Here is a 19,220-nt window from a genome sequence, read left to right on the forward strand (position 1 = left end):
CTTTTAGCATTCTTCCTCTTGGGCTACAGAGTATTTGCTATAATTTGAAGACATGCCAGATTGTTAATCTGCAGAATTAGTGACTGCAGAAGGACATTATTTACCAAAAATGTAGTGCCAGTGTTATGCTGTCCAGAGCCAAATAACTAAGGCAACAAGTATGGATCACTCATTGCAGTGTCTTTTAAAGGTGTGGTGGATGGTGAGAGCTCAGGTGGAAGATCTGCTTTCCAGTGCCAACCCTTATTTACTTACCTTGAGCAAGTAAGGGGCTTCCTGTCCTTGGACCTGCTTTCTTACCTGTAGGATGAAAGACTGAGTCATCTAAAATTCCTTCCATCTCCTATATTCTGGGTTTCTAAAATCAGATTCCCCCAAAGGCACATGGTAAAGCAACATTTCTCTACTTATCTATTTCTGAGGATAAATTTTATGCTCCTATTTATCTTGTCAGCCTTTGTCATTTCAAATTTGGTTAATCTTACTACATGTCTTCTTCATTCTTAGTAATAAAATGGAACTGAATAAAAATATGTAGGCTTATTCCCATCTGTATTTTGATAGGCATTATGCCAACCTTCTTTACCCTGGGTCCTTGGATCTTATGATCACCTTACTCTGAACTTATCCACTAATTCTATACTGTGCTCTGGTCCTAAAGTCAGGGGATTTGAATTTAAATATTTACTTGGAACTTATTGTAGCCTCTAGACTTTCCAAGTGGAGCCCAGAATTTGGAAGATTGCTGTGTGCCAAACTCACTATGGTTTTTTCTCAAGCTCTGTGGTCGTGGGATTCTATAGTATCATAGAATGTCAGAGTTGGCAAGCTACTCAGTATTCACTGATCCAATACATATCTGCTTCACGATCTCCACAACTACTCCTTTAGGTATTTTCCTGGCCTATGAATGAAGACCATAAGTAATAAGGGACTTTCTGCCTCCAGAAGCAACACCTTCTACTTCTTGACAGATGAAAATGTTAAGGAAATTTCCTTATATCATACCAAAACGTGCCTCTCAAAAATAAGACTTTCACCTGTTGTATATAGTTCTTTTCTGTGGTGGAGTACGTAACAACAAGTGTAATAAGAATACTATTAAGAGGAAAAAATGAGATACTATTTATAAAGCCAGCACTTAGCATGGTGCTTGGCACAAAATAGATTCTACATAAATGTTAGCCATTATCATTAGTAGGAGTAGTAGTAACAGCTAGCATCTAGACAGCACCTTAAGGTTTACAAAGCTATTTACAAATATTATCTTGGTTTATCCTCATGATGATACTGGGTGTTTTATTATGCTCATTGTACAGAGGAGGAAACTGAGGCATACAGAGGCTAAGTGATTTGGCCAGTGTCACACAGGTAGTAAGTGTCATGAGACTGACTTTGAACTCATCTTTTTGCCTCGAGGTCCAACACTTGATCTTCCATATCTTCTAGCTGCCTCTGATAACAATGATCCCTGCCTTCTTTCTAATACTTTACAGGTTGCAAAGCTGTTAACCTGATCAAATCCTCACAATAATTCTAGGGATCCCAAAAATGAAATCCTTTTACCAACACAGGTTAGCACCTATTTTGCTACATTTGCGATTTTCCATTTAGAAACTAAGCCCTCTTCTATGTACAGGCATGGCATATAGGATAGAAAGCAAACTTCTGACAGGAAAAATAAAGCTTTTAAATATATATATATATATGTATATATACATATATATTTTTAAACTTTCTTTTGGAGAGTTGTCTGGGGCATTGGGAACTCAAATGATTTGCTCTGACCACAGTCAGTAATTTTCAGAAAGGGGTCTTCAGCCCAGATATCCCTGACCTCAACGTCTGCCTATTCCACTGGATAGCCCTGCATCTCTTTTCCCATTTTCTCTCATCACATTAGAGATAAAGAGCACAGTATAATAATAACGATACCTAATAATGAACATTTATACTGCATGGCTCACAAAGCTCTTTAAAAATATCTTGTTTGATCCCCAAAACAATTGTAGGAGGTTTGTTTTTGTTGTTGTTCAATCATTTTTCAGTTGTGTTAGACTCTTTGTGATCCCATGTGGAGTTTTCTTGGCAAAGATCCTCGAGTGGGTTTACCATTTCCTTTTCCAGCTTGTTGTACAGATAAGAAAACTGGGGCAAGCAGAGTTAAGTGACTTGCCCAGGGTCACACTGCTAGTAAGCATTTGAGGCCATATTTGAACTCATGTTTTCCTGATACCTAGATACACTCCTCTACCTACTTGTAGTCAATAGAGAGACAACCTTGGAAACACAAAAACCTAAATTAAACTTTTCACCAGTAACACACAATGCTGCCCTGATCCTGGACAAGCCCCTAGACCTCTGAGTACTCTGGGAGAATCTTCAAGACTATCAGGTGTAAAGGTAGAGGAAGTTGTCTTATCCAGGAATTCTCTATAAATGAAATGAAAGATCTAGTCCCAAAGTCCATCATATTAAAACTCCTTCATGCCCAGTAACATATTTACAAATTAATAAGCCTCTTAGAGACAGTGCCTTCGCGAATGAATTTAATCTATTTCTGAACATTTCACACATTAGGTAACTTTCCAGCGTCTGCTTGGTACATCAGCACATGTTTGGCCAAGCCAGCCCAACCTGGACACTTGGTTAGCAGGGAGGCATCTGACTAATACAACCTGTCACACAGCTGTGGAATGTTCTAGAAGCACCGGTCAAGTGTCCAGGAAAATAGCTCTGAGAGGAATGAAGAGGCAGGTGCTATGAATCTCAACATATCAGAGCTCTCAAAAAATCTCTTCAGTGTAATTTAGGCCCCATGTCTCAGACACTTACTATAGCTGCGGTAGTCTCTGAAGGACATTTTCAACATGCACTCAGTTGTTACCAGAAAACCTCTATCTATTCCACCCTCCATCACCCACTATGTGGAGTTGGTACCCCACCCTGGCCACAGAACTCCGGCTACTAAGGGAAGAGATATGAACATTCAGACCTTTCCTTCCTTCTCTCAAGCTACCTCCTTGGTTAGTCCCTAGTGAGAGAGAGATTTAGGAACATATAAACACCAGGGAGATTCTTTCTCCTCAGGAAATCTAAACAGTCCAACGATAGCAGCAGCATTCCCAAGTCTGGAGCTTCCAATGGGCCTGACTCATGGCAAGCAATAGCAAACATCTAAAGGCACAAGAGTAGGCTAGCCTTGAATACTAGCACCAATAAAAAGCCCTGAAACATGCCCTGCTTTTGCATTTGGTTGCAATGTCAGCATGGTCCCACTGGGATAGTTCTGTAGCTGCTTCAGCCTCAACAATGACCAAGGCAACTACTAAACCTATCCATGAATGTGTCGCTTCTCTAGCAGAAATGAAGCAAGGTGTCACAACCTGCAAAGTCACCTGAGTCAGAAAAGTGTGGGCAGGTGCCATGTGCAAGGACTAACTCAAAGCTTTTTACCTAGAAACTTAACAATATTTTTCATTTGTTTTGTTCCCAAATAAATGAATGAATCTAAACAGATAAAATTCAAAGATTAGGAAATCAAAAATCATCGCCAAAATCAACACTAGCAGCAGGAGACAGTAAAAGAGAGAGAGGTCCCATTGTAGGTTCTATTTTACCTGTTAGACAGACTTATAGATTCCTAGAATTTTAGATCTTGAAAAAAATTTAGATATAATTAAGTCCTTTCCCTTGATTTTATATATGAGGACCAGTTGTTAAGTGACTTATTCTGAGAAGCATAGTTCTGCAAGTGTTCATTGTGGATGTAGGTCTAATGCCTTTAAAAAGGATTTTGATTGATGGCATAGGGACAGAAGTATGGAGAAGGAAAAGACACAGGTATTTATTAAGGTCCTACTACTTTCCCTAGGCTAAGATCTTTACAAATATTCCATTAGATTCTCACAACAACTCTGTGAGGTAGGTTCTATTATTATTCCCATTTCAGAGCTGAGGAAACTAAGAAAAAAATAGGTTTTTTAAAGTGACTTGTTCAGGGCCATATCATGAAGAATCTGTGGCCATATTTGAATTCAATTCTTCCTGACTTTATGCTTATTTCTCTTTGTACAGTGCCATCTAGCTGCCTCTAATTCTTCTATGGGAGTTATTAGATAGTTCTGAAAATGTAGTAAGCTAATGAAGAACTACCTAGGGCAGTGATGGAAAACCTTTTAGAGACGTAGTGCCATGCCTGTCCCCACCCAAGACCAAGTGCCACACCCTGCCCACTGCCTCCCCACCTGCCGCCCCACTTCCTTTCTCCAGACAAAGGAGGGAGGAGGCTCTCCCATTGGGCTGCTGAGCAGAGAGGCTGGTGAAGTAAGGAATGTTCTCAGGCATGTGGAGAGGGAGAGGGGAACAGCTTCCACCCAAGTCCCTCTCGCTTTATAGTAAGGAAGTCTGGTGGGAAAATACAGGCATTCCCACAGAGAGTGGTCTCCATGCCATTTTTGGCACACATGCCATAGGTTCGCCATCACAGACCAAAAGGAATAGAAACAAAGGATCCTCTTCTGTTTTGAATTTCATTGTGCTAACCTATACATTCTCCCCCACAGCAGATCTTCAGCTTTACTGAGCCAGATAAGGAATGGACACACATGTGGAGCATATTGAGGGTTCAGGGAGGACTAGAACCTTTGGTGTAAGGGCTTGCTGAACTCTTTTCATAGCTGCTCATCCGCTTTAGTGTACACTTTTCACCCAACTTTTACCTGTGGATCCAAGAAGCTGCAGCATGTGCATTGTTCACACATTAGTAAAATCATCTCAGCAGGTAGGCTAAACCAGGTTTAAGGTAACAGACTGGCCTTAAACCCATCAGTGACTTAGGCAAATAAATACCCTGAGCATGTGAAGACTTCCCCATGCAAACTGGGAGGATAACCATTTATTCCAATAGCCATAATGGTGACTGAAGGAAGTGATAAAGAATGCCTAGAGCTTGGTCAGGTATTGAAGATGACAAGGTCCTCCACTGCATCCCAGGTCATTGCTAGTCATCCTAGAGACTGTGCAACTGAGCCTAACTTAAATCTGATTCACATGCAAGGCCTCACCCATGATATCAATAGTTCTCTTCTACAATGAAGGGCCATAAGAGTAGAAAAGGAAGATGGAAAGTATATTACTGCAAACTACTTAACAAAATTGACTTTAGTTATTTCCCTTCCCACTTTTGTCCTCATAAATGAGATTAGAAACGAAGGGGAGGCAGCTCAGAAGCTTCCTGGAGTAGGCGAGAGCACCAAAAGGACACAACCTCGAGAGAACTATTCCACATAATACACCAGCTAAAAGTGTCAGCTGGATGAACAACTTCATTCTTAGGGATTTAAATACCAAAGAATCTAAGAGTTGGAAGAGATACAAAAGTTAGCAATCAGAGATGAAAAATGCTCTAAAACCAGTGTTGTCAAACTCAAATTGAAAAGGAGTCCAGTAAATTAAAGATCCCTGAAGGCTGCATATATACTTAGAAAAACACATATTAACATTATCTATTTTATTTTTATTTATTTTGTTTAATATTTCCCAATTACACTTTTATCTGGTTCCAAGAAAAACAGGAATGTTACAGGCTTCCTACCTGTGTTTGAAGTGTTTGAAGCTTTGTTTAAAATCATTAATTATTAGCATAGAAGACTGAAAAAAGGACAAAAAAATAAAATTATAAATATTGGAGGAGCTTTGGGAAAACAAATAAATTAGTGCACAGTTAGTAAAAAGCTATGAACTGAGCTGGTCATTCTGGAAAGCAATTTGGAATTGTGCCCAGAGTTACCAAAATGCACATATCCTTTGATGTGGCTACCAACAATAGGCTTATACCTCTCACAAAGATGAAAAGGATTTATATCTACAGAAATATTTATAGCAGTACTTTTTGTGGTGAACAAAAATTGGAAACTAAGGAAGTATCTTCCTATTATTATATTACTACACTGTGTAGGATGTGGATATAATTAAAAATTGTTGTATCATACAAAGTTATTAAATAAAAAGGAAGCTTGGAAGATCTTTGTGAACTGATGCAGAGTGTAGTAAACAGACCCAAGAGTACAATTTGTAAAATATCAAAATAAAGAAAAACAACTTTAAAAGACCTTAGAACTCTCATTATTAATACAATGATAAATGACAAATCTGAAAGGACAACATGTCACTCACTTCCTGACAGAGTGGTGATAAACTTAAAATGCAGAGAGGAATACATTCTCTGACATAGCTAATGTGGCAATTTGTTTACAGCTATTTGTGAATGGTTTTAATTTTCAAGGGTTTTTTTATTAGTTAATTTGCTTCCTTAGGAGAAGGGAAAGTTTAATTTTAAAAGAAAGAATTGATAGTTGAAAAATAAAATAATTGAACTTATAAACCTTATAAAGGAATCAATATATCCAATTCCATATCTGGAAAGTAAATCAATTCTGAGCCCAGGAGATCAGTACAAGGGAGGAAGAGAAATGAGATATAGGCAAACTTCAGGGATATTGTGAGTTCAATTTTAAACTACAATGGAATGTCTATCACAATAAAATGAGTTAAATGAATTTTTTGGTTTCCCAGTGTATATAAAAGTTATGTTTACATATCTATGTTGACATTGCTTTTTATGGAGTCATGAGAAATTTAACATCTCTGAACCTGTTTTTGCATTTGTGATATGGATTAAACATATCAATAAATTTTACTTCAAATGATATAATATGGTAAGTGCTGATATAAACAACAGAGTTGACTTTGGTTATTTCTAGTTTTAGCTCAATATTAACTATTTTTCACCTGGCTAAATGATCCAAAAATATGTCACTTGTATTATTACATTGTGATTATGGGCTTAGGAAGCCATCGAATCCAAATTGCATGGCTTCAACTTTGCTTTTGTTCTTGGGTTTATTTTCCTTAGGAACTACTCTGCACCTCTATTCCTCTTTCACCAGCTTTTGCTTTGATTCTCCACCTTAGAAACAATTTACAAGGTCATCCCAGAAACAAATCACATACTCATTTTGGGGACAGATTTATTAATATCCAAGATTAATCTTGAAGAAGTCAGGGAGACCTTGCTTAAGATGATAGATGGTGGAATATACATTGCTTCTCTTCTTTAACTAGTGCTCACATCCTGACAATTAATAAAAGCAGAATGTATTGATTTATATGCCTTTGGAACTATCCAATCACAACATCATAAATGCTACCCTAGTGGCCAAGAGCATTTACAGCAATCACAAATGGTTTCTTTCTCAATAGCAAGAGGCAAGGCAAGTCCTGTTCCTTTTCCCATTCCCATACCTCCAGTCAAATAAATTTTCCCTATTTCAATGCAGTTGCCTTCCACATTCTTACTTTGGTGATTATATCATCTGCAGGTAGAGTTTCTCATAAATGTTAATAAGAAAATAAACACGAAGGTAATTCGCTATACATAATTTATCTCTACAATAATTGAATGAATAGCTCTCAATTTTTAAACTATTAAAGTTTTATGTGAAGGGGCAAATATGCATTTCTGATCAACAAATATACTCTTACCATTTAAAATGACATTTCATGGTAATAGGTTGAGGAGTCCAAGGGGAAATGGAGGAAGCAATGCCTTGTAAATAACATTAAAAATTTCTTTTCTCTTCTAATAAACAGAATTATTCACTTAGAAAATGAACGTGAACAAATCTTCATTCTTGTAATTGGGGTTTGACTTTAGGATTAGCTCTTATCTCCTTTCTATTGGAATCCAAACCAAATCCTGGGTTGTTTCATGCTTGACAATCATTTTAATTTACTCTTATTTATTTCCCATTTTAGTTCCCTATAGGCTCTTATAACATTGACATCTTTCCTCCCATTTCTAATTGTACCCAAGAGAACTTAGGTTCCAGTTTCACAGGGAAGGTTGAGGCTCTCTACATCATGAGCTCCCTCAGTTCTCATTCATATCATCCTCCTTCTGACCATCTATACTTTTTCCTCTCTTCCACTAAAGAAAAGCTATCTGTACTGTTCAGTTATAGCAAAGATAAAAATAATAGCAATGACAATAAATATTTATATGTTGTTTGTCCTTCATTTTTGAAAAAAAAATAAATGACAATGTGATGTCTCAACTTTTACATGAATTAGATTTAAGTAAGGCAGAGTTGCACATAATTGTTAGCCTCAAAGTCCAATGGCAAAACAACAGTCAAAAGAGTGGCAATGGCCTGGGATGCAGTGGAGAACCTTGGCATCTTCAATGTCTGACCAAGCACTAAGCATTCTACAGGACCTACTTTAATCAGCTTCATGGCCATTGAAACAATTGTTCTTACCCACTTATTCTGCCAGGGGAAGTCTTCAAATGCTTGGGTTAGAAGCACCACTAACTCACTGATGGAACTATGGTTTACCCTCAACTTGATTTAGTCCACACATTGAGATGGTTTTACTGGGGTACGGTTGCTGTGTATTGTAATAGGTAAATAGATTGAAGCAGATTTTGCAAGCAGGCTAGAGGAAAAACCTTACCTGTCAGTCATGGACATTCTAAATGGAATGAAGGAAAGGAAAGTCTTTGTCCTGGAGGACCCTGGTCAAACTGGGAAAGGGAGAGGGTGTGGATGCCTTTACCTGCCCAGTGAGGAGCTCAAGGAGTGTGGAGAGACCACTGAGAAGGAAGACCTGCTAGGGAAGATCAAGTGAGCAGGAAGATCTAGCTGGGGTGGTGGACATCCCAGTCTGAGACAAGCTCCTTGATTAGCATTTCCTGGATTTACCTTCTTGTGGACCTGTTTCCTGTACCATCAAGAGGGGCTGAAGTGGTTGTGGCTTTGTGAGAGACCCATTTTCCCTTCTAGTCTGTAATAATCTGATTAGTGCAGTGTAGGCTTTGACCCATTCTCCCAGCCCCTGTGTAGTCCCTAGTGATTAGATTCAGTGTAACCTTTCCCCATTATCCCTGACCCTCAATTATTAACAAAACCCTGTTTATAATGCTTTTGTCCTTGTACTACCCTGTCACTTCCTGGTTTCACAGACTTCCTGGCTAGGTGGATCAGTATGGAAGTTAAGGCACAACAGTCACTCCTATCAACTGCCACTTCCCAAACTGCCAAACCCAATTTCCCTAATTTTTTTGGTCCCAGTCTATTGTTCATTCCTGTCTCCTACTCACCCTTCTGAACCCTGATAAAATATATAAGTTAACCCCAGGGTTTACCTTAACAGTATGCTAAAACTTATTGGAGCCACAGGAAGAGTTGAGTGTCAGATGAATTCCAAAAGTAGGTGTGCAGCCCTGAAATGGCTTAGCATGCCTTCATATCAAAAGTGCTAGTCCTCCTTGAATACCTATATGGCCTTTTAAATGCTTTAAGAGTTACAAACTCTTTTCTATGTTATCTCACTTGATTTTCACAAGCCAGTGAGGTAAGTATTTATATTATCTCAGTTTTATAGTTGTAAAGGCTGAGGCTTTAAAGAGGTTAAGTAACTTGACCAGGAGTACAACACTAATAAATATCTGAGGAAGGATTTGAACTCATGTCTTTCTGACTCCAAGTCTAGTGTTCTGTGCAATATATACTATTGCCAAAATAAACTTTCTTACATTGGATGATATTTAGAGTTGTAAGGGAAATTAAAAATATCTAGTCCAAACCTCTCATTTTATAGAAAAGCAAACTGTGGCTTTAAGAGATTAGTAGTGAAATAAAGAGAATAATCATTTATATAACATCTTCTACGTGCTAGTTATTTGGTAAGCACTTTTACCAGTATTATCTCATCTGATTCTCACAAGAACACTAGAAGTTGGTGCTTTTATTATCCTCATTTCATTGTTGAGGAAACTGAAATAAAGGTTAAGGGATTTGCCCAGAGGCACATAGCTAGGAAGTATCGGAGGTTAAATTTGAACTGAGGTCTTCTTTACTCCAAGTCACTATTCACTCTACTACACTATTGCCCAAATTAATGCAGATAATAGGTAACAGAAGCAGGATTTTAATCTGCATTCTCTGACTCCAAATCCAGCACTCCTTCAACAATACCACATATATAATCATGTCACTTCCTTTTAATGAATAATGATTATAGCTGATTTTTTTTGTTTTTAATATATTTATTACTATTTTCATTTTTACATTACATAGATTTTCACCTATAATTCTCCCTCTCCTCCTTCCCAGAAAACCGACAACTAAAATGGATTATTTTAAGTAAAAAATAAAAGAGAAAAAGAAGAAAAGAAAACAAATTCAACAAAAGCAGTTAAAACATTGAAAAAAATATGACACTGTAGGAAGTATTTCATACCCCTGTATAAACCCTATCCACAAAAGGATGGAGAAGGTATCTTCTCATAGCTCTTCTTTGAGAACAAATTTATTGTTTATAATTCAGCCATATCATGCTATTCATAATTTTCTTATAAAATAACATTCATTTTTATTGTGCTTTCGATGTGTTTTCCATTTATAGTGTTGTAGTCATTATGTGTTGTTTTCTTGTCTGTGCTTGTTTCACTTTCTGTCTGTTACTTGTTGCTCTGAATTCATCATATTTATCTTCCCTTAAAGTATGGTAATATTCTATTAATTTAATACCACGATGCCATACTCCATTTAGCCTTAATTCATGATGGATAATTAGGCTTTCATTCATGTCTAGGGATTTTTGTCTGTGGTTTCCTGTGAAAAAGATATGATTGGAATGGTAGAGAGAAGGCTGTGCTGATGTAACCCTACATACCTGCATTAATTTTGATGGAGAGACCTGGAGAGAAGATATTCCAAGAAGATGAAAAAGAAAGACATTGCAGAGAAGTGTGGGAAGCCAGTCCCATAACTTTTCTGGAGTTCCACGAAATTCTAAACACTACTAGAATGGGCCTCTTATCAGTGAGAGTGTTCTTATTCTCCAGGTTTAAATGGAGATCTCATCTCATTCCCAATTAGAGATCTCATTGACTTTTGTATATTATCTGATTTCTGCTTGCTGTTTTAGTGTCCCAATTTTTTCACATCCCCTGCAACATTTATTATTTTCCTTTACTGTCATATTGGCCAATCTGATTGGTGTGAGGGAGTACCTCAGCATTGTTTTGATTTGCATTTCTCTAATCAGGAGTGATTTAGAACACTTTTTCATGTGATTATTGATAGTTTTGATTTCTTCATCTGAAAACTGCTTATTCATGTCCCTTGACCATTTGTTAGTTGGGGAATGGCTTGATTTATTTTACACTTGATTTAGTTCCTTATAAATTTGAGAAATTAGACCTCTGTCAGAGATTTTTGTTATACAAATTTTTCCTAATTTGTTGCTTCCCTTCTAATTTTGATTGCATTTGTTTTGTTTGTACAGAAACTTTTTAATTTAATGTAATCAAATTTATTCATTTTATATTTTGTAATGTTCTCTGTCTCTTTCTGGGTTTTAAATTCTTTCCCTTACCAAAGCTGTGACAGGCATACTATTCTATGTTCACTTAATTTACTTAAAATGTCCCTCTTTATATTTAGTACATTTACTCATTCTGAATTATCTTGGTATAGGAGGTGAGATGTTGATCAAAACCTAATCTCTCCCATACTATTTTCTAATTTTCCCAGCAGTTTTTGTCAAATAGTAAGTTCTTGTCCCAAAATCTGGGATCTTTGGGTTTATCAAAGTTCTTTTTGCTATTCTGCTGGAATAAATGGTTTGACTTGCTATTTACTATTTGTGATTATCTGTTGTGTAATCAGTGTTTAGTAGGAATGAGCCAAGCTAAAAAGCATAAGCTAAAATATACTCTCTATTTTAAGAGTGACCAGAGAAACAATTTTCCTTGTACATCTTATCTGAGGGAACAGAAAAATGTAATTCTAGCACAGAACCCTCTCAGAGACTGGAAAAAAAAGAACCTATCCTCAAAGTATTTTAGTGGACAATCTGCCTTTCCTCACCATCATCTTAATGTTCTAGGGATTCAATCCATCAATATTTATTAATGACATAATACTATGTTCTAGGTTCTGTGCTAAGTGCTGGAAATATAAAAAAAGTGGCAAAATAAAGTTCTTTCCCTCAAGGAACTTATAATATAATGATGGAGATAACAAGTGAACCAATATATACAAAACATGAAATAAATGGGAAATATGATAGAAATTTAAGTTTCATATGATAATATATGTACAACCAACCTCATATCACCTGCTTTCTTAGGGAAGAAAGAATGTTGGGTGGGAAGAGAGGAAATAATATGACATCAATTTTTAAATTATAACTAATATAAGAATTTATTTCTCTTCAATGAGAATATTTCTTTTAATTTATTACATATTTATAACAAATCATCTATATTGTTATTATGTTATATAAGAATGACACCTCCTTCCTCTCCCAGTCCTCAGCCAGAAGCCCTCTCCTTCTCCTTCCTCTTCTGGAGCCTCCTCCCAGAATTCCTTCTGGTCTCAACCATCACCAACTGTCACCAACTGTCCTTTATGTTCCTGGGCTGTTTCCTGGCATCATAAGGTATCATGTTTTTCCATCAGTACCTGGGAATAACGTGGTTTTTCACTCTGCGCTATGTATTTTTGCATAGTCTGCAGATCAGGAGCATGCTGACTAGATGATGTACAATTGTGATCACAACATTTGTTTTCTTTCTTGTAAGTGTTGTATCTAGAATTTTTGTATGTATTATTGTAATTGCTTCTTTTGTTGTTGTTGCTCTTAAGTTGTGCTTTGAGGTGACAATTTTTCACTATATACCCTAATTTCCCACAAAGAAAACACTTTATATTATTATTAAAGTTATTGCTAGTTTGTCTGGTTTGTTGGTACTGAGGTCTGGTTTTAAATGCTGCTAGGTTTTTGATTTCCTCTAATTCTTTTTGTTTGATGGTAGATTTAGCCTCTTTTAATTGCTCCTTCAAATCTTTTATGATATCATCTTTTTCTCTAACGGATTCTTTGGATTCTTTGGCTTCCTGATTTCCCAAGCGAACATATGCAGCAGTTTTACATAGGTCTTCTAAACTTAATGATTCCCATCCCAGACAATGCAAATTAAAGTATATTTTAATTGGTAGGGAACTGCCCTTAATAAATTGTCTCATGTGCTGCAAGTTGGGTTCATTCAAGTCTTGGAACCCCAAAATCATTTCCCCAGCTTCGAAAAGCCTATTTAAATATGTTGAGGGGTGCTCATTTATCTCTTGCCTTAACTTTTTGAATTTTCCCCAGGAATCAGGATGCTTAGCAAAGGATTCCATAGCTTCTACAAGATCTTCCCTAGCTCTTCTTAGGTATACTAGGTTTTGATGACTGTTTAATTCTAGATCTTCATAATATTGTGGCCAAGATGTTAAGTTTGTGTTCCTACGGGTCTCCTTGATAAACTCTGCTTTTTCTGCTGGTGTAAATAATTCAGAAAGAAGAATTTCAATGTCTGAAATTGTGGGATCTAAAAGTCTTAATGCTCTCTTAAATTCTTTTATAGCCTTGAAGGGATTTAAATAAAAGGCACGCATTTGTTGTTTTAGGGTATCTAGATCTGCAGCAGCGAATTGCTTATGTCTTTTTATATGGAGAAATCCAGAATCTGGCTGCAAAATCATGTGATCAATAATTGGTAATATTGGTACTGCTGGTGCTGTTGCCCCTTCTTCTATTTTCTTTGCTGTGTCTGTATGTGCCTCAGTTATTTGCATTGCTATTTCTATTTTGTTTCCTGCTGTGATCCCTTTTCCCCCTTTCAATTGAGCATTCTCTTCAAGTAACTTTGCTATCTCCTTTCTTAATGCCATTATCAATACAGTGCTATCATCCTTGTATCCTAGCAATTTGTGTACTAAATTCTTTAAGGATCAATAGAAGAGGAGGAATGAGATGATGACTGCAATTGTGGTTGGTATGAAAGCAAAGACTCAAGCTATTTCTAGATTCAGCCATTGGCAGGAGTCATATATTTCTATGATTCCCATCATATAGCCTGGGATCATGATGATCCAGAAATTATAAATCATAGTTGAAAAGTTGTGTAGCAATGCAAGGATTCCCATCATGGTACAAACTGTTTTCCCCACTGAGGGTTCCATTGTACTAGTTTGAATGTAAAATTTCTATGGTACTATGCCTTTAAATTTTCTTTGCTTCCTAAGTTTGTCCCCTTTGCTATGCTGTAGACGGGAGAAAAATGGCTGCCGCCTGGTTCAAATGGAGGCTTTTTTTTTTCAGAATTATTTAGGTTCTTTACCTAAGCTGGTTCTGTCAAAATTGTAAGAATGACAGAGAGCCAACTATTAATGCTATAATAGAAGGGAGTTAGAGAGAGTCTATGAGGTGAGACTCTCTCCTAGCTCTCCCCTCCCACTGATATACACTGGGAGACTTCGAGGGGGTGTCACCCTGAAACTGGGTGACCTGGATGGTCGTGCCACCCCACAGGAGTTGGGGGCAAGGCTTCCCTATAAGATGAGGTATGGGGGACCCCAATCCGATTCTGAATGAGGGCGGGGTTCATGCAAGCCCCCCCCCCCTCCAAGGTCAGTTAACTTCACAGTGAGTGGTCTGGCTCCAAGATGGAGGCAGTCAGACCAAGCTGTGATTCCACTCCCCCTTGTCTCTCAGGCACTCTGGAATGCTATCTGTTTAATGAATGTCTTTTATTAATATCAATATAAGGATTGGGGAAAGGGGTGAAGGGCAGAGGGATTTGGGGCTGCCTTCTTCTCTCTTTCTATGGGATCCATCACTTGGGTGGGAACCTTTGGGGTTCCCACTCCTTGGCATCTCCCCTTGCCCCTTCTCCTTCTGTTTCTGTTTGTATCCTTTTATATAATTGCAAATTAGACCAGAAAGGGTCTCTCAGCAAGATTTGATAATGGGGGGTGGAGCCTAAGAGATTGCACCCAAAATGGAGTCCAAACACTTAGCTGACTGGATGACTGAAGTCTTGCTGGGTGATATGCGATGGAATCTTTGACCAGGGAATCGGGGTTTCAATGTCCAAAGAAAGATCTTCAGGAAGGCCACAGGACTGGATCCGAGCTGGGTTGTCGACCTTCCTCTCCCAGTCCTCAGCCAGAAGCCCTCTCCTCCTCCTTTCTCTTCTGGAGCCTCCTTCAAGAATTCCCTCTGGTCTCAACCATCACCAGCTATCACCAAATATCAGCCACTCCTTCTCTGGCTCCTTTTTTCCCCATCCCCCTTGCGCAAATTCCATCCTTACAGTTACATATGATATGATGTCATATATATATACATATATATATGTATATATATATATGCATGTATAAATGGTACCTCAAATAAAGAAATAATTGACAAAGAAAGCACACTAGAATTAACAGAGATTGGTGAAGACTTCCTATAGAGGGTACAATTTTAGGTAGGACTTAAAGGAATTATGGTAGATCAGGAGTCAGAGCAGGGAAGGGAGAGCATTCCAGGAGTAGAAGACAGCCAGAGTAAATACTCAAAGGAAAGAAATGAGCTGCCTTGTTTAGGGAAAGTTCCAGTGTCATTGGAAAGAAGTATATAAGTTGGGAAGAAGACTGGGAAGGTAGGAAGAGACTAAATTAGGAAGGACTTTGAATGCCAAACATGAAGGCAATAGGAAGCAACTGTAGTTTACTGAGTAGTGATGGGATGGACATTGACATAATCTGACTTGCATCTTAAGAAAATCACTTTAGTGGCTGAATAGAGGATAGTTTATAGAGGGGAGAGATTTGAAGAAGGCTTACTCACTATTAGGCTAATCAATAATCTATGTGTGAAGTGATGAGGTCCTGCACTAGAGAGATGTTAAGGTCAGAAAAGAAGAGAGGCTACAAAGGTGAAATGCGAACCTTGGCAGCAGATTGGATGTGGGAAAGGTTGAGACATGGTGAGTATACGGGCATGTCACCTGGCTCTGATCCTCTCCATCAAGGAAAGTTGGCTTTAGAGCATATGTATCCATCCCACCTATAAGTTTCTGCTTTATGTCCACACAACACCTGTGGAAACATATCTTATATATAAATATCTGCTTGCATTTTATTCTCTTCCTAGTTTATAAATTCCATGAAGTCAAAGACTGGATCTTTCCTTTTTTTTTTAAACCCTCACCTTCCATCTTAGAATCAATACTGTGTATTTGTTCTAAGGCAGAAAAGCAGTAAGGGTTAGGCAATGGGGGTTAAGTGACTTGCCCAGGGTCACACAACTAGGAAGTGTCTGAGGCCAGATTTGAACCTAGCATCTCCCATCTCTAGCCTGGCTCTCAATCCATTAAGCCACCTAGCTGCTCCCATGTATCTTTTCTAAACTGCATCTCCTCCAGGACCTAGTTTCTTCTATGTATAATAAAACTTATTGATGCTTATTGAGTGAATGTATCTCTAAATTCCCACTGAAAATTTTAAATTAAATGTAGTCTTTCTTTGAGACTTCACTCTGGAATCACCAACTGATTTTTGGACATCTCAAACTAGAAATTCAATGCATCCAAAACAGAACATTTGATCTCCACCTCCATATATCCTATCAGTTGCAAAATCTTGTAATGTACACCTTCTCTTCTCATATATTTTCCCCTCTCTTTATAGACACCCACCATGTCTCCAAGTGTGTGCTGTCTTCTCACACCTAAACTTTTGATTGCTCTTCCTCCTTCTCTGCCCATTTCAATCCATTTTTCAGTAAGCTGCTGAAGTGACTTTCCTATATGGCAGGTGTACTCATCCTTTTACTCCAATAAACTTCAGGGGTTCCCTCTTATCTCTAGGATCAAGTGAAAACTGTTCAGTTTGGCACTTAAGATCCTTCACTACCTTGCCTCTTTCAGTCCCTTCCAGTCTTAAGTTTTTCTCCTGTCTATATACTTTAAGATCCAGAAACATCTGCCTTTTTGCTATTTCTACCACATCAGTGACAATCCATCCCTGGAATCTGCCTTTTCAATGGCTGTCCCAAATGTCTATATGCTTTGGATACTTTCCTTCTTTTTCACTGATTACTGGCTCCCTTCAAGGTTTAGTTTAAATCCTACCTTCTTCAGGATGTTCACACATATCGTTACACAGGATGGTATGATGCTTCTGTTAGATGGGTCTGACAAGCTGGCACAAGATCCCAAGATGGTAAATGGATCTAGGCTGAGTGAAGATAGAGTGCCTGGGTGGCCACCTAGGTGTGCTGACAGCCCCCAGGGCTTATGAATGTTCAGCTCAGCTAAGCTCTTGTCCCCACAAACTGTGCCCAAGCCAAAGTTAACAAAGGAGAAACTGTATATTGTTCACACAGCTCCTCTGGCTACTTGGCTTGGGGTTAGGTTAGATCAGTGATTCTCAAAGTGGGCGCTACTGCCCCCTGGTGGGTATTGCAGTGATCCAGGGAGGTGGTGATGGCCACAGGTGCATTTATCTTTCCTATTGATTGCTATTAAAATTTAAAGAAAATTAATTTTCAGGGGGCTAAGTAATATTTTTTCTGGAAAGGGGATGGTAGGCCAAAAAAGTTTGGGAACCACTGGGTTAGAGGATAAAGGTTTGTAATGAGGATGGTATTGATACTGAGTTGGATAATGCTGAATGACTGCTATTTAGATAAATTCCCCTTTCCCCTTTGGCTGTAATTATTCACTTGCTCTTGAATAGATATTAGTCTTCACTTTGAGATATATTTCAAAGGGTTTAATGCTGTAATTCAAAGGGGTAGGATTCAGGACAAGGAAACTGATGTTGGGGAAGGCTATGCTAAACTCTATGGGGGTCAGATAAGGCTAATCAATAAGTAACAGGTTGGCAGCCTGCTGGAGAGGATTCTCTCCCTCCCAGACCCTGGTCAGACCTAGCAGTGGTCTACTAGACCAAGTGAAAGGAAGGGATTGTGATGTTCTTCTTGATAGCAGGTGTTGATGTTTATCTCTCAACCTTGTTCAGCAATAGGTCAGTGGATATTATGAGACAATCAGGTACAGGTATTGGATATGCAGGTCTGTAGGCCTACCCACCCTTCACCACCCATGAGCCCTTTCTCAAGCATGAGACCCTGAAGCCTTCTGCCTGGGCTTTTATAGTGGTGTTCTCAACTGTATTTTGCCCTTGGCTCATGCCATCTGGGTAAATTCTAAATTCTATAACCCACAATCTGTCACTCAAGCTGGACTCCATCTTCTCCAAGAGGTTACCTATTACAATATACACACATGTGTGCACACATACATACACACATGCATACACACACTACTAGTGCCTTTCCTCTATATTCCTTCCATTTAATCTATACAGATCTAGTATGTTCATCATTATTTGCATGTTCTCTCCCCCATTAGTCTGTAAGCTCATAGAGGGCAGGAACCATGCCTTTGCATTTTCAGAACTTAATTACAATGCCTAGCACAGAGCTAGCTTTAAGCAGCTATTTGTTCATGGATTGATTTAAAGTTTAGCTTTCTTCTCTCTCTCTCAGGAGCAGAGATAAAATAAGTTATTAAATCATCATGGTAATCAATTCCATTTACATAGAAATTTTTTGCTTGTACACATTATCTTCTTTGATCTTCAGCACATCCCTGTGTGGTAGACAGGGCAGTTCAGGGATAATTAATATGATTTTTTTTCTGAAGGAATTGAGATGCCATAGTGCAGTGATGGTGAACCTATGGCACAGGTGCCAAAGATGGCACACAGAGCACTCTCTGTGGACATTCCACCATCCTCCCCCCCCCCTTGCCAGAGTTTGTTAATAGAAAGGCAGAGCTGCTCCTCTTCCCCTCTCCACTATGCCTGATGACATTTTTCACATCCCCTGCCCCTCTGCCCAGGAGCCCAATGGGAGCACACAGGGGATAAGGTGGGCAGCTCAGAGGTGGCAGAGCTGGAGGGGAGCAGAACACTTAGGCCACTCTCCTCCCCCTCTCTACACTCACTGAAGATATTCCTCACTTCACCCAGCCCTCTATCCAGCAGCCCAGCAGGAGTGCTTTCTCCCTCCCTTGTGTGGGGTAAGGGGCAACGGATGGGGCTCACCTAGCATGCAGGGTGGGGATGGGCATGGCACTCTATCTCTTAAAGAAGTGGTTCCCAAACTTTTTTAGCCTATCGCTCCCTTTCCAGAAAAAAATATTAGCCCCCCAGAAATTAATCTTTTAAAATTTTAATAGCAATTAATAGGAAAGATAAATGCACCTGTGGCCATCACCACCTCCCCTGGATCGCTGCAGTACCCACAAGGGGGTGGTGGCGCCC

This window comes from Gracilinanus agilis, chromosome 5 (genome assembly GCF_016433145.1).
Source record: "Gracilinanus agilis isolate LMUSP501 chromosome 5, AgileGrace, whole genome shotgun sequence".
In the NCBI taxonomy this organism is placed as follows: domain Eukaryota; kingdom Metazoa; phylum Chordata; class Mammalia; order Didelphimorphia; family Didelphidae; genus Gracilinanus; species Gracilinanus agilis.